Genomic DNA, 14814 nt, shown 5'->3' with positions numbered 1-14814 from the left:
ACTGCAACCAAGACCCAGCACAGCCAAACAAATAAATAAATATTAAAAAGAAAAAAAAAAAAGAACAGAGAAGAAATACTGGAAAAATAATGGAGAAAATTTTAGAATGTAAAGATGTTACAGTTCCCTCCCCTCCTTAAAAGAGACAGAACAGGTGGCCAGGTGGATAATTTAACCTGCGTTTTGGCCCAGAACAGTGAAACCTCAAAAACGACCAAGACAAGAGTAGACCTTAAAAGCAACTAGAGAGAAAAGACAGGTTACCTATAAAGGAATACCATGAGACTGAGGGCAGACCATGTCACAGCACAATGCCTACCAGAGGACGATGAAATAACACCTATAAGTTACGCTGAAGGAAGTAACTGTCAATTTAGAATTCTTTATCTTTTTTTTAAAAAAAAAACCATTTATTTATTTATTTTTGGCTGCATTGGGTCTTTGTTGCTGCGTGCGGGCTTTCTTCAGTTGCGGCGAGCAGGAACTACTCTTCCTTGTGGTGCACAGGCTCCTCATTGCAGTGGCTTCTCTTGTTGCGGAGCACGGGCTCTAGGCACGCAGGCTTCAGTAGTTGTGGCACGCAGGCTTCAGTAGTTGTGGCACGCGGGCTTAGTTGCTCCACGGCATGTGGGATCTTCCCAGACTCGGGCTGGAACCCACGTCCCCTGCATTGGCAGGCGGATTCTTAACCAATGCACCACCAGGTAAGCCCTAGAATTCTTTATCTTATTTAATATACATTATTACTTATTTGTTATGTTATTTTGTATTACTAATTATTAAATAAAAGAGAAAAAAAGAAAATAAGAAGCAAGAGAAGTAAAACAGAAGCAATTTAAAAGCAAGGCAAATAAAGCACAAAATACAATGGAAGAAATGAATCCAAATGTGGCAATAATCTAATGTTAATACACTAACTAGCCAGTTACAAAATCCAGCTATAAGCTACTTAAGAATCCCAAACCATGAGGACATAGACATTGAAAGTAAAGCGAAAGAAAAAGTACTCCAGACAACTACTAACCAAATTAAAGCTGGGCTATCTATATTATTTTCTGATAAAATAGACTGTAGGATAAGAAGCATTATTAAGAACAAAGAAGGTCAAGAATAAAAAATTAAATCAACTCTGATCATGTATGTACGGTATCTAATAACGTAGCTACAAAATGTATAAATAAAAACTGAAGGTTACTAGAAATTGATATAGCCAAGATTACAAGGGAAGACTGACTCAACTCTTGGTAACATAGATTACGGAGATTAAAAATGCACAGAATATTAAAGCAATGCAATTAAAACCTACTTTATTGGACTTATACAATCCTTTGCCCAATGATTAGAAAGCACATTCTTTTCAAGTATACATTGAACTTTTACAAAAATTGGTCAGGAGCTAAGGCCCCCCAAAATTTTTTTCCAACAAATGACAAAAAATTAATAAACATTCTGTGATCATAACACAATTAATTAGAAGTCAAGTTAAAATTTTAAAAATCCTGGAAGTTTAAAACTTGCTCCTAAATAACTCATGGGTCGAAGAAGAAATCTGAAAATATTTAGAATAAAGCAGTTATATATCCAAACTTGTGGAATGAAGCCAGAGTGTTACTTGAAACAAATCTATAATCTTAGCCATATTAGTGAAGAGGAAAATGTAAAAATTAGCTAGTCACCCTCTTCTAAAATTAGAAAAACCACAGAATAAAACTAAAGAAAACAGAAATAAAGATAAGAAATCAATGAAGTAAAAGACATATACCACAGAAAATAAACTGAGCTAAATCTAAAAGGACTAGTTAGATCTCTGGCAAAAATGATCAATGAAAAAAAGAGAATAGGTAAAAATAGGAAATACTAAGAATTCAAAGCGGGTCAAAAACTATAACTAAAATAGAGACTTTGAAACATCATACAAGAATTCTACTGAGAAAAGTATTATCAAAAACTTAGATGAAATAGGCAACTTCTAGAAAAGTAAGTTACCCAAACTGAGTCTGATAGAAATGGAAAGTTTAAATAACCAACACTCTCCAATATTTGAAAAAACAAATATAAAAATCACAACAAAAAGGCAGGCCCAGATGGTTTTGTAAGGAAGCCCCAAGAGACTGTCTTCCCAACTCACTTAAAGCCAGGGAAATTTAATACCAGACAAGGGTAGCAGGAGAAAAGAATATGTGAATTTCATCTAGGTACTTAAAAGCAAAAGCCTAAAATAATCTAGCAAACTGATCCAGAGACATAAAAACAAATACGTAAAATATAATGATAAAGTCAAGTTTAATCCAGTTATGCAACATGGTACAATATCAGAAAAATAAAGTAATTCACCACATTATTAGCACTGGAGCAAGATGATTTGATCATCTCAAAAAACATTCAAATGAAGAATCTGATACACTTTACCCATTCCTGATAAAACAGGAATACAAGGACACATTCCCTAACTCAATGATGGGCACCTACCAAGAGTCCTCATTAGAGGCATTCATATTGGGATCATGAGGAAGGCAGGTTGCACTGAGCATTTTCTATTCAAACCTACACGAGAGATTCTAACCAGGGCAGTAAGGCAGGAAAAAGGAAGGTATGAGGATTGGAAACAAAACTGCCAGCGTTCACAGACAATATAACTGTCCAAGTACAAGATCCAGGAAAATCTATAAATACACTACTAGAACTAATTAAAGAGTTCGTACATTTTTTGGAAACAAGACCAGCACGCAAAATCAATTATGTTCCAGAACACCAGCAACTGACTATTAGAAATAAATCTAATGGGAAAGTAGAATTTATGGAGAGTATTGTAAAAATCTTTGTCAAAATACAGAAAAGACCAAAATAAATGGAGAAATGCCAAGTTCACCTATATAGGAAGACTTAATCATACAGACTGCAATTCTCTTAATTAGACTAGAAATTCAATGCAAACGCAACTTAAATCCCAAGAGAGGTATGCACATGCATATGTGTGTATAATTTTATAACCAGATTTTATACAATTTTATACAATTTTCATTTATACAATATTTCTATATACATCTATACAAAATATTTAATATATAATTTATATGTATACAACAACTCTTATACAGAAGATCAAGGGCCACAGAAAACTCTGAGGAAAACAAGGCGGGGAGGACGTGCCCTCCCCAAGCCAAGATTTTCAGCTGCAGTAATTCAGGCAGTGTGTGCTTGTGCAGGAGCAAGGGCAGAGGACAATGGAGCAGGTGAGAAAGCCCAGATGTGGACATAACAGACAGACTTCATTAGAGGTGACCTTGTGCATGGACTACACAATCAATGCCTCCGGGAAAACTGATTATTTACATGAGAAAAACCTAAGTACTTACCTCACACCACTCACAAGGCCAATTAAGGCTTGAGATGCAAATACTGTGAGCGAACCACCTCACTTCTAGATATATATACTACAGGAAAAAGCTCTCCCACACGAGTGAGAGAATTGTATACAAGAACCACATCACAGCCAACAACTGTAAACAACCTGTCAACAGACGAACATGGACAAACTGAGGTGTGTGTAACCTAGGCTACTTACCCCTCTTTGCTTTACCCACCTACCTGACAGGAACCCCTCCAAGCAGGGTCACGTTGATGGGGGTCAGGAAGAGCAGTGGGCCAGGGGGCATCGCTGGGGCAGTGGGAGCGTTCAGGTCTGATACTCCCTCGGCAGCCCTGCCACCCTGTGGGAGACTGGCGCTAAGGGGCGGGGGTGCCGAGCACAGTTTGCTCTCCCTCACTGAGTGTGGTGTTCAGGTATGGGCAAAGAGTATGCCTTCATCCTTCTTGATAGCTGAAATATACCAGTAAACTCCTTTTGTGATTAAGCTTATTTATATGGAGCTATAAATATAAACTGTAGTGTTGACCCAAGTTGACTTGTAGTGCATTCTAATACTGAACACCTCAAAACTAGGTTCCTTTCTTTGGCTCAGAGATAGTGTTTATTACCATATGTACATTCAACTCAGCAGCTCTGTTCCCCTCAAATATAGTAGTACAAGTTCAGATGAGAGAGAAACAAATAGCTGTGGTCCATGTTTTCCTTTACCTGGCTTTGTTCTTTCTCCACTAATTCTATCAGTGTCACTTCTTTTTTTTTTTAAAAAATATTTAGGGCTTCCCTGGTGGCGCAGTGGTTGAGAGTCTGCCTGCCAATGCAGGGGACACGGGTTCGAGCCCTGGTCTGGGAGGATCCCACATGCCACAGAGCAACTAGGCCCGTGAGCCACAATTACTGAGCCTGCGCGTCTGGAGCCTGTGCTCCGCAACAAGAGAGGCCGCGATCGTGAGAGGTCTGCGCACCGCGATGAAGAGTGGTCCCCGCTTGCCACAACTAGAGAAAGCCCTCGCACAGAAACGAAGACCCAACACAGCCATAAATAAACAAATAAATTTAAAAAAAAAAATTATTTATTTATTTATTCATTTATTTTTGGTTGTGTTGGGTCTTCGTTTCTGTGCGAGGACTTTCTCTAGTTGTGGCAAGCGGGGGCCACTCTTCATCGCGGTGCGCGGGCCTCTATCACGGCCTCTCTTGTTGCGGAGCACAGGCTCCAGACGCGCAGGCTCAGTAGTTGTGGCGCACGGGCTTAGTTGCTCCGCGGCATGTGGGATCTTCCCAGACCAGGGCTCGAACCCGTGTCCCCTGCATTGGCAGGCAGATTCTCAACCACTGCGCCACCAGGGAAGCCCCCAGTGTCACTTCTTTTTAGGAAGTGACAGAAAGGGTAACTTAGTATTTTCTTCAATGACATGTATTTCTCCATAATGTGAAAATAGGTAAAAACTAAGTTTTAGTTAAGTCGTGACAGGTGTCTCTAGTGAGAGGAGACTGTGTAATTAACACCACACCTGTCATCAGGACACCTACGTTCAGAATCTTGCCAGATACTACTTGGGTCACCCTGGCTGGTTGTTTATGCTCTGACTTTCTACGTTTCCCACCTCTATCAACTTCTGAGGCCTTTGTAAATTGTTAAAAAGATCAAGGAAGATAATCTGCTCTATAGTAGGTATCCCACTGTTTGGGGATATTAGTGTTTAATTCCACTAAATAAACACATCACCACGTTCCACTAAATGAATACACTTAACATAATACTCTAGCACATTAATTTTACAAATACTGAAATAATCAGCAATATCTTTTCACAGATGAGTAAAGAAAAATATTTATTTAGAGCCTACATCAAGAACAAGTGTCAGATAAATACACCTTATAACTCTTTTTAAAAAGCAGATGGGACAAAGGTTAGGTTCAAAAGAGTAAGTGAATGGATTTCCACAGAAATGAAATGAAACCACTCTATTGAGCCATGCTGACCAATATGTCCTGGCGATGTGTGTCTATGGACACTCGAGACGTGGCTAGTTAGAACTGACATAGACTGTAAGGCTAAAATACACATGGGTTTTGAAGACTTAGTACAACAAACACAATGTAAAACATCTTATTAATGATTTTATGTTGATTACATGTGGAAATGATATCTTGCATTAGTTCAAACAATATATTATCAAACTTAAATTTCACTTGTTTCTTTTTACATTTTTAAGATGGAAACTAGAAAATTTTAAATTATACATGTAGCTCTTATTGAACAGCAGTGCTATAGTCGGTTTTCCAAATCAAACAAAGCAGAAAGAAATGTAACCAGACAATAAGTTTTTATTAATAAACTTTACAAAACAGTCTTAAAGGAAGAAAATCTCAAGTCATTTTTTTACAAATCTCCTGTTTATAATGAATAAATTTAGAGTAGGGGAAAAAATACAAAACGGGTACTTGTCTTAGTCACGAAAGTATCTCCTGTACCACAAACACCCAGGGGCACGTGGTAGAGGGTATAGTCTCAAAGATCTGAGAAAGAAGTGGCCAAGTATAGTTTACAGTATTTCCAAGCACTCTAACAACCCATTAAAAAACAAAAAACAAACAAAAAAAAAACGGCAAAAGATACAAAAATCTTCCACAGAAATGCAGGAAACATTTAATTTGTACAAAAAAAACAGATTTGAAGGTAAGATGAGACTCTACATTTCACCTCTCAAATTGGCAAAAATAAAGTATGAGGACAGAAACGGTGTGAGCATACTGGTGTGGCTGGAAGAATAATAACTGAATGACCTTTCTGAGGAGCAACCTGATTACACATTGTAATTTAAAATACAAATTTTGGGCTTCCCTGGTGGCGCAGTGGTTAAGAATCCGCCTGCCAGTGCAGGGGACACGGGTTCGACCCCTGGTCCGGGAAGATCCCACAAGCCGCGGAGCAACTAAGCCCGTGCACCACAACTACTGAGCCTATGCTCTACAGCTCGCAAGTCACAACCACTGAAGCCCGCAAGCCACAACTACTGAAGCCCGCTCGCCTAGAGCCTGTGCTCTGCAACGAGAGGCCACCGCAATGAGAAGCCCACGCACCCCAATGAAGAGTAGCCCCAGCTCAACGCCAACAAAAGCCCGCACAGCAACTAAGACCCAACGCAGCCAAAAATAAGTTAATTAATTAATTTAAAAAATAAGGAAATAAAAGTGAAGAGAAATGTTTCTGTGAACACTAAGTTTACCACATTGAAATTCTCAACAAAGCCAGTTTGCTTTAAAAAAAATGTCAGGTGAAAAAAAATCTTAAAACCCTCAAGGAATCCTGCGTTCTAACTGCTTTATTAAGTGTCTTAAATTCTTGATCTGATGGTGAATGTCCTAGATGACGTATTATATGAGCTTGGTTTATGCAAGAAGAGATTATGTAGGATACAGTCAGCAGACACTCAAGTACCCACAGCTCTGCATCAAATGATTGGTGAATGAGCAAACGTCCCCACCTACACCCCATACCCAGTATCCGTGTCAATAAAGGGGCAGCTCTATGGTATACCAATACGTAACCCGTGGTGTTAGAGAGACACGTTTGTCTATGCAAAAATAACTCTAGAAGGACACTCAGGCCACTGAGAACACAGAGTTCTGTGAATAGGAGAAAGAATAGGAGCACAGAGTCGGGTACTGAGAAGTATCAGTGCCAGGGTAAAGGAGGGGGGACTGCACTTACTGACTCAAAAAGTCAGCAATTTTACTGTTAAGTTGGTAGGTGAGCACACATAAAAGCATATATTTCATATACCACTTACCAAAAAAAGTGTGTTTTAACAGGTACAGAAATTATGGATGGACATATGCTAAGTGTTCACAAGAGTGTACATGGGGAGTGGGGGGGGAGAAGCTGTATGATATGACGTGCCTCACTTTTTCAACAAAGATACTTCCACTTGGAGGGAAACAGGTGCTATTACGTAGCACTAGCTACTATAAATGAGTGGAAGCCTGAGGCACAAGGATTTCTTTTCAGTTTCATTAGACCATGTTATCAGCAAGAAGTCTGAAGTAAGCTTTTTTTGTGGTGAATTTCTTTGTGGAGGACGGGGCTTTACGTTAACCCATTAAAGCCCTTGGGAATCGGAAGGCACCTCAGGTGTCTCTAAGTGGCTGGAGGGCAGCACAGAAGGCCGAGCTCTGCCAGCAGCCAACAGCACAACTAGGAACGAGTACAGACACCTTTCACCTCAGCGCAAAGACAAAGGTCCCCGAGGGAGCACACCTCGCTGGACCCGCGCCCTGGAAACCTAGGCAGAGCACTTCCCACCTGGTGGCGTGCTCTCCACTGGGCGACCCTCTGGATTAGATGACTCCTTAGGTCTCCGCCTCGACAAGTCTCTGTGTCCTTAAAGAAACCAACCACTGCTTCTAGGGAAGTGCATCCGTGAGGTCTCTGAACACCATGCTTCAGAGCAGCGCCTCCACACACAGGCCTGGAGGCCCACCCTTCTGCCTCAACCTGGAGGGCGTTTCTGGGAAGAGAAGGACGGAATGGAACAGCCATGGAGGAGGGCTCTGGCTGTCTCTCCCCCTCAGTCCTACAATTAAACTACAAGAAACAAAATAATTCCAAGTTTGACCTAGAGCAATATACCTGAAGGTGTTTTTTTCTTCCTACAATTTACATAGAAAAGTTCCATGAGCTAGAATGAGCTTTTAGCTCATGTTTATAAAAAACTTTGCAATGGATACAAAGCTAGCTAAAGCTATGGGTGGATACTTAAGAATTAGAACCAGTCCCGTCCAAAGAGAAATGAAATGCTTTTCTACAAAGGAAGAAACAAACCTCAGAAACATCAAGTCTTCGGACTTTCTCCTCTGCAGGCTGTTAAGCCTCGGCGGGCACTCAAGTGCCATCTGCTTGGTGACACTGGGCACATCACACCTCTTCAGCTGGCCTGTTTCCTCGTTTGTCAGACAAGGAGATGGGACTCCATCATCTCTTCCACTACTATCTTTCTGAGTCTACTCTAGGGAGTAAACCTCACTTTGGGATTTAAAGACCTCCTAGAAACCCTTAATGATACAGCTGTCCCCAACCGCTCAAAGAACTGATTCAACATAAAGGCATAGTCATACAAAGTACAATGTACAGGGACTTCCCTGGTGGTCCAGTGGTTATGTCTCCATGCCCCCAATGCAGCGGGCCCGGGTTCGATCCCTGGTCAGGGAACTTGATCCCACATGCATGCCGCAACTAAAGATCCCACACACCACAATGAAGATCCCGCATGCGACAAGGAAGATCCCCCGAGTGCCACAACTAAGACCTGGCACAGCCAAATGAATAAATAAATAAATTTAAAAATTTAAGCATTAAACAAAAACAAAACAAATACAAGGTACAGACCAAAGCAGAGATAGTTAATCTCTGTCCTGAGTCAAACACCTGAGATCCAGGACTCAGGGTAGACCACCATGCCGTAAGAGCATCTGGGGTGCAGGACCTCAGAGGTTTCATCTGTCAACAGAGAAGCCTGGACAGGGCAAGAAAAAACTGTTAACCCTCCTACTAGAAAACCGGTAAGAACCAAAGAGGGGGAGGAAGATAAAGACAACCTGTCTCTGGCTCCACAGGGAGCTGAGGATGGGAAGCAGGTGGGCAGCAGGGCCCGCATCAGCATGATGGTGCCAGACTAAGGTGACCGCACAGAGGCCAACTCCAAGCAGACACGAAGCACCCACTTGGGATGAACTCTAGCTACTGTGTGAAGAAAGAACTGTGGAAATGCAAGAGCAGAAAAAGTGAGAAATAAAAAAGCTGATGAAGTCTGGAAATAACCACAAATTCCCTAAGGAGGAGACAGACTGAATAAACCATGCAACAAAATAACAGGCAGCGTAAGAGGCATGCATGGCAAGATCTCCATGCACTGTTATGCATGGTCTCTAGGGACGAGGTTAGTGAGAAACGGCGAAGGAGGCAGGAGGTGCAGAGTAAGCTACCTAACTCCAAGAAGGTGTCGGAAACACCCGTGTACCTACGTCTGCTCGTATTTGCAAGAAGAAACAATGGGAGGCAACACTGGGAGAAGAAAAGGGAGGAGGGACAGGGATGGACGCCAACTCATCTGAATACACCACTGATTCCCTCTGCCTTTAGAACCATATAAATCAGAGAAGAACAAACTCTAAAAACAAATATGTCCTGCTTCTCTGTCTTAATGGTGTTTATATGGTTGGGTTCAGTTAACATTTATGGCTCAATGAATTTTCACTAAGGATTTGCATAGGTCTCTGTATGTTTATTACACTTCTTTAACACTTTTACTAAAAAAAATTGAAATGAACCTAAATAACAATGTCACAACAGTGGCGCAAGCATCAGAGAAAAACATACCTTTAAAACACAGTAACTTGACAGTATATTCCAAGTGGGATATAATCTAATAACATTAGTTACTATTATTCTAAAAATATTTTATGTTGTAGAATAAGGTTAATATCCTTAAAAAACAATTTTCAGCATTAGCAAAAACCACGTAGGTTTTTATTTGAATTGGAAATATCTATACTCATGATCGGTTCCTAGGCCTGTCTGCTACGAGAAGCAATGCAGTGGCACTGGCCACCCTGAGCACACAGACTGTGGCAATCAACACCATTCCCCAATAAAAGGAACCAGTCTCCTTGGAAAAATGGCTGAGTCCAGGTCACAAGATGGGACATCTCGCTGTGGCAAAGAGCAAGGAAGGAGTCACAGACTAATAGGGTCACGTCCAAAGAACACAGAAGCCAACTTGGGGGAACAATATAAGCATCAAAAATTGGCTTCGATGGGTTGAAACACAATTACATACACATCTACAAGTTTATAATACTAGGGGGGAAAAGCAACAAAAATGCATTGTTGCTTTGGAAGTTGCTAGTCCAAACATATTCTAAATATGAATAAAGCAAAGAAATCATTTCTCCTTTCTCTTCAGGAGGAATTGTATTTTAGAGTAACCAGAATTGATCAGGGAAACCTTCTTCATGTAAAAATGCCAACAAATAAATGTAGAAACAGAACCAGAAAAATCCTCATTTTGCCACTGCCAACTGTGGGCTAAATCACGGCCCCCAAAGATATCCAGGTACTTAGCCCTGGAACCTGTGAATGTTACAAATGAATTAAGTTAAGAATATTGTGATAGGAAGATTATCTTGGATTATACAGGTGGAACCTAAATGTAGTAAGTATCCTTAAAATCATGTGCTTTAAAGATGGAGGAAAGGGCCGCAAGGAATGCAGGCGGCTTCAAGAAGCTGGGAAAGGCAAGAAATAGATTCTCCCCTAAAGCTTCCAGAAGGAAGCCCTGCTGACACCTTGACTTAACCCCAGTGAGAGTGGTTTCAGCCAAGTTTGTGGTAATTTGTTACATCAGCAATAGGAAACTAACACACCAATGAAACAGTGAATATAAGCAAAATGGCTATTAAGCCCCTTAGATAACTGGTTGATAAAAAACTTTATAATAAGGGACAGAATCAGCCTGCAGACACTTCATTCACTGATCACTTGTAACATAACGAAGAGAAAGACAGCCAGACGTTACGCCTCCTGGTATAATGCAATATGAAGTACACAGCACAATCTATGATGTGTTCTTGACACCCTCCCTACACCAGCTTTGCCAAAACAAACAAAAAACCCCAAACCCAAAACAAATAACCACCCCCAAACCAATTAAGCATCTAAACCTAGCTACCAGTTTACAGAAAATATGAGGATCAGAGGAATATACCACATGCCACCACAACAATACAATCAACCAAATGCAGAATGTGGGAAAATCCACAGCACAAATGGCCCTGTTGCTTTCATAAACAAGTAGCATTTTTTTGAAAACAAGAAAAGGGATTGTTACAGATTTTTAAATTGTTTAGATTTTTAATGCAGTGTGGACACTTTCTTTGGGTTTTCTTTGACTCAAGCAAACCAAGTGTAAAGACATATTTTATGACATTTGGAGAAAACTGAACACAGAATAGATACTGGATGATATTAACAAAATATAGTTAATTTTGCTAGGTAAAATTTCTTTAAAGCCCTCATCTACTGAAGATACATACTAAACTATTTACAAGTGACATGAAATGTGATATTTGCTTTAAAATACTCAAACTCAAAATTAAAAGTATGACAAGTGTGGAACAAGCAAGGGAAAGATAAAATAAAAATGGCAAAATGCTGACAACTCTTAAAGTTGGGTGACAGGTATATGAAATACCAATATTCTCTCCTATTTTGGGATATGTTTGAAGGTTTTCCTAACAAAAAGGTGTAAAAAAAAAGATCAAAGAGCACTACTTATCAGGGCATACAGGATGCTACCAAAGCTATACTCTGAGGATGAATCAAACCTGTAAATTTTATTATAAGAAGAAATGGAGATAAATGAGCTAATCAGCATTCAAATCAAGATGGAAAGAGAAAATCAAAGAAAGTACATGGAATAAATAAACGAAGAACAGGTGAAATAGAAAACAAAAACTAACAAAATACAGCTGGTGTGGTCAATCAAAACCAAAATCAGTTTCTCTGAAAAAAGCAATTAAAGAGCAATTAACTCTTCCAAGTCTGATAAAGACAAGGAAAGAGCACACAAAGAATACAAGCGCACAATGATACAATATTATCCTTGCCTAGTACTGAAATAAGAAGTGTTATAAATGGCAGTAATTACATCTTCTGGTAGTTCCCAAGGAAGTAGGAGCTTCTTTGCCCCATGAATTATTTTTGTATCTCACTGGCATTAATTGGGTTCTGAGGCCATAAGAGGACCAATAACTATAGTCAAGGGGCCAAGGGGATGGAATATGTCTATTAGCTACAGCCAATCAGGGTCCACCCACGCAGCTGGGCCATTTCATCCAAAACACATGGCTTGTACATGGTAAAAAGGGTGGCTCCCCAGAGGAAAATTAGGGCACTGCTTTGCCTCCCCAGAACAATGAGTGGGTGCTGCAAAGAAAAGAGATTATCAACTACAAACCAGTTTACAAACATATAAAATTTTAAACAAAACACCAGCCCAATAAATCCACTCTAAATTTAGAGAATAAGGCACCATGACTAAGTAGGTCTGTTCTAGGGATGCAGTAAGGATTCAATATTAGGCAATGTATACATCTCACATTTAAAGCTCAAAGGAGGACAAAAAACATATATACATGACTGATAGATGGCCATTTAAAAAACGTCCGTCTGACTGATGAAATTCAACCACCTATTCCTTGCTTCCTATGGAATGTAACTTCAGGAATAGAAGGAAGTGGCAATACGAAGAGTGGCAATACGAAGAGATAAAGCCAAAATTATCCTAATAAAGTAAGTAACAAAACAGCAAAGACGTCTACTACGGTCAAAGACCGTCAAACACGCAACCTAAGGAGAAATAATTAAGCTAAGACACAAATGCCACTATTTGCAGATGACCATCTGTCTAGAAAACCCCTCTACTCTAATGAAAAGCTAGGAAAACTGAAGGGAAGTTCAGTGTTAGCAAAACAACACACACACTAGATGCCCGAGTCATGCAGTTTCATCATCCAGGACACTCATCACAGAGATGTCTGTTCCCCACCCCCCCCACACAAGTTCATCTACACCCTCATGGAAATGCCGAATAACATCTGCGGTAGGCTAAACAATGACCACCCGAAGATATCAGGTCCTGATATTTGGAATTTAAATGTTACCTTACCTGGAAAAAGTCTTTCCAGAAGTGCTTAAAGATTACCCTGGATTATCTGGATGGGTCCATTACAAGTGTCATTCTGAAAGAGAGGCAAAGAGACAACACAGAGGAGAAAGCTTATATGAAGGTGGAGGCAGACACTGGAACACACAAGCCAAAGAAAATGGGAGCAGCCACCAGAAGCTGGAAGGGGCAAAGGACAGTTTCTCCCCTAAAGCCCCCAGAGGGCGTGTGGCCCTGCCAGATTTTAGATTTCTAGCTCCAGAACTGTGAGAGAATAAATTGGTGGTGTTTTAAGCTACTAAATTTGTGGTAATTTATTTTCGCAGCCCTAGGAAACTTAACACAACATCCCCGTAGGTTTTGTTTTTCAATATATACGCTGTAAAAAAGACTCCCAAATTCACCTAAAAATAAAACTGTTCTAGGTTATTTGAAAAAAAGAAAAAAAAAAGAGGGAAAAAGAAAAAACATTCAACCTGAAGTTAAGTAAAACACACCATAAAGCAATAGTAATTAGTACTTGGTGGTTTTTGCTAAGGAAAAAGAAAAAGGATAAATGAAACAAACTCATGTGTATCTATGAGTTTAGCATTTGAAACAAGTGCCATTTCAAATCAGCAAGGAAGGATGGACTAGGCAATAAACAGAACTGGGCCCATTTGCAATCCATTTTGGAAAAAATATAAAGGTTGATCCCTACCTCACACCATACATCAAAATAAATTTCAGCTGGATTAGAGATCTGGCCGTAAAAAATCAATCCTTGAGGAATTCGAAGACTGGGGAGAAAAACCTGTGATTTGAGGGTGCAAAGGCCTATTGATAATACAGACTGGAGACATCATCAAGGAAGATACTGACTCACTTGACCCTATTAGAGCTTAAGAATTTTGTACAGTAAAGGCTATCGTATAGAAGTTAGGACAAAAACAGAGTTTTTGTCTGGTTGGGAAACATCTGAATAGACTAGGACCTATCAACACACAGTTCATGGAAAACTAAGACATACGGCACATAAACCCATGAACAGATGTGTTCATCTTCATTCTGCCTTATTCTATGAGATCTACAAAGATGAACAGAAGTGATGCAGGTTTTGAAATGGTGAGGAAAATTGGCTCCTCTATCGCTGAGGATGTGTAACATTAGAACTCAATTTAAGAACACAAATAATCGGGCTTCCCTGGTGGTGCAGTGGTTAAGAATCCGCCTGCCAATGCAGGGGACACAGGTTCGAGCCCTGGTTCAGGAAGATCCCACATGCCGTGGAGCAACTAAGCCCATGCGCCACAACTACTGAGCCCACGAGCCACAGCTACTGAAGCCCGCCCACCTAGAGCCTGCGCTCCGCAACAAGAGAAGCCACCGCAATGAGAAGCCTCCGTACCGCAACGAAGAGTAGCCCCTGCTCTCTGCAACTAGAGAAAGCCGGCGCACAGCAACGAAGACCCAACACTGCCAAAAATAAATAAAATTAATTAATTTTAAAAAAACCCCACAAATAATCGACATACACATAATCCAATTCAGTGGTTACACTCCAAAGAAGCTACTCTCCAGAAGTACCTGCACAAGAACACAGAAGGCATAGGTATGATAGGCATAAGAAGGCTCATAGAAGCATAGTGACATGCAAAGAACTGGAAAAACGCAACTGTGCACCAGTGAGATAATGGTAACTAACTACACAGTGATGCATCGATACCATACAGCAGGCAT

The 14814-nt window shown here is 40.3% G+C and overlaps 1 protein-coding gene across 2 annotated transcripts in view; it reads right to left on the bottom strand.

Annotated features, from left to right (window-relative positions):
• The window catches only part of HDLBP (high density lipoprotein binding protein), a 67408-nt gene that overhangs the window by 39683 nt on the left and 12911 nt on the right, over positions 1-14814 (bottom strand). The window contains exon 2 of one of the 2 annotated variants that reach the window (XM_068544056.1): positions 13099-13171. The exons of the other annotated variant lie outside the window; for it this stretch is intronic. The gene's annotated coding sequence lies outside the window, so the exon portion shown is untranslated. The remainder of the gene's footprint in view (positions 1-13098; positions 13172-14814) is intronic. 2 annotated transcript variants of the gene reach the window in all.

Source organism: Eschrichtius robustus, chromosome 5, assembly GCF_028021215.1.
Source record: "Eschrichtius robustus isolate mEscRob2 chromosome 5, mEscRob2.pri, whole genome shotgun sequence".
NCBI classification, from domain to species: domain Eukaryota; kingdom Metazoa; phylum Chordata; class Mammalia; order Artiodactyla; family Eschrichtiidae; genus Eschrichtius; species Eschrichtius robustus.
Note: the sequence above shows the minus strand (reverse complement) of the source record. Positions and strands in the feature narration are given on the sequence as shown.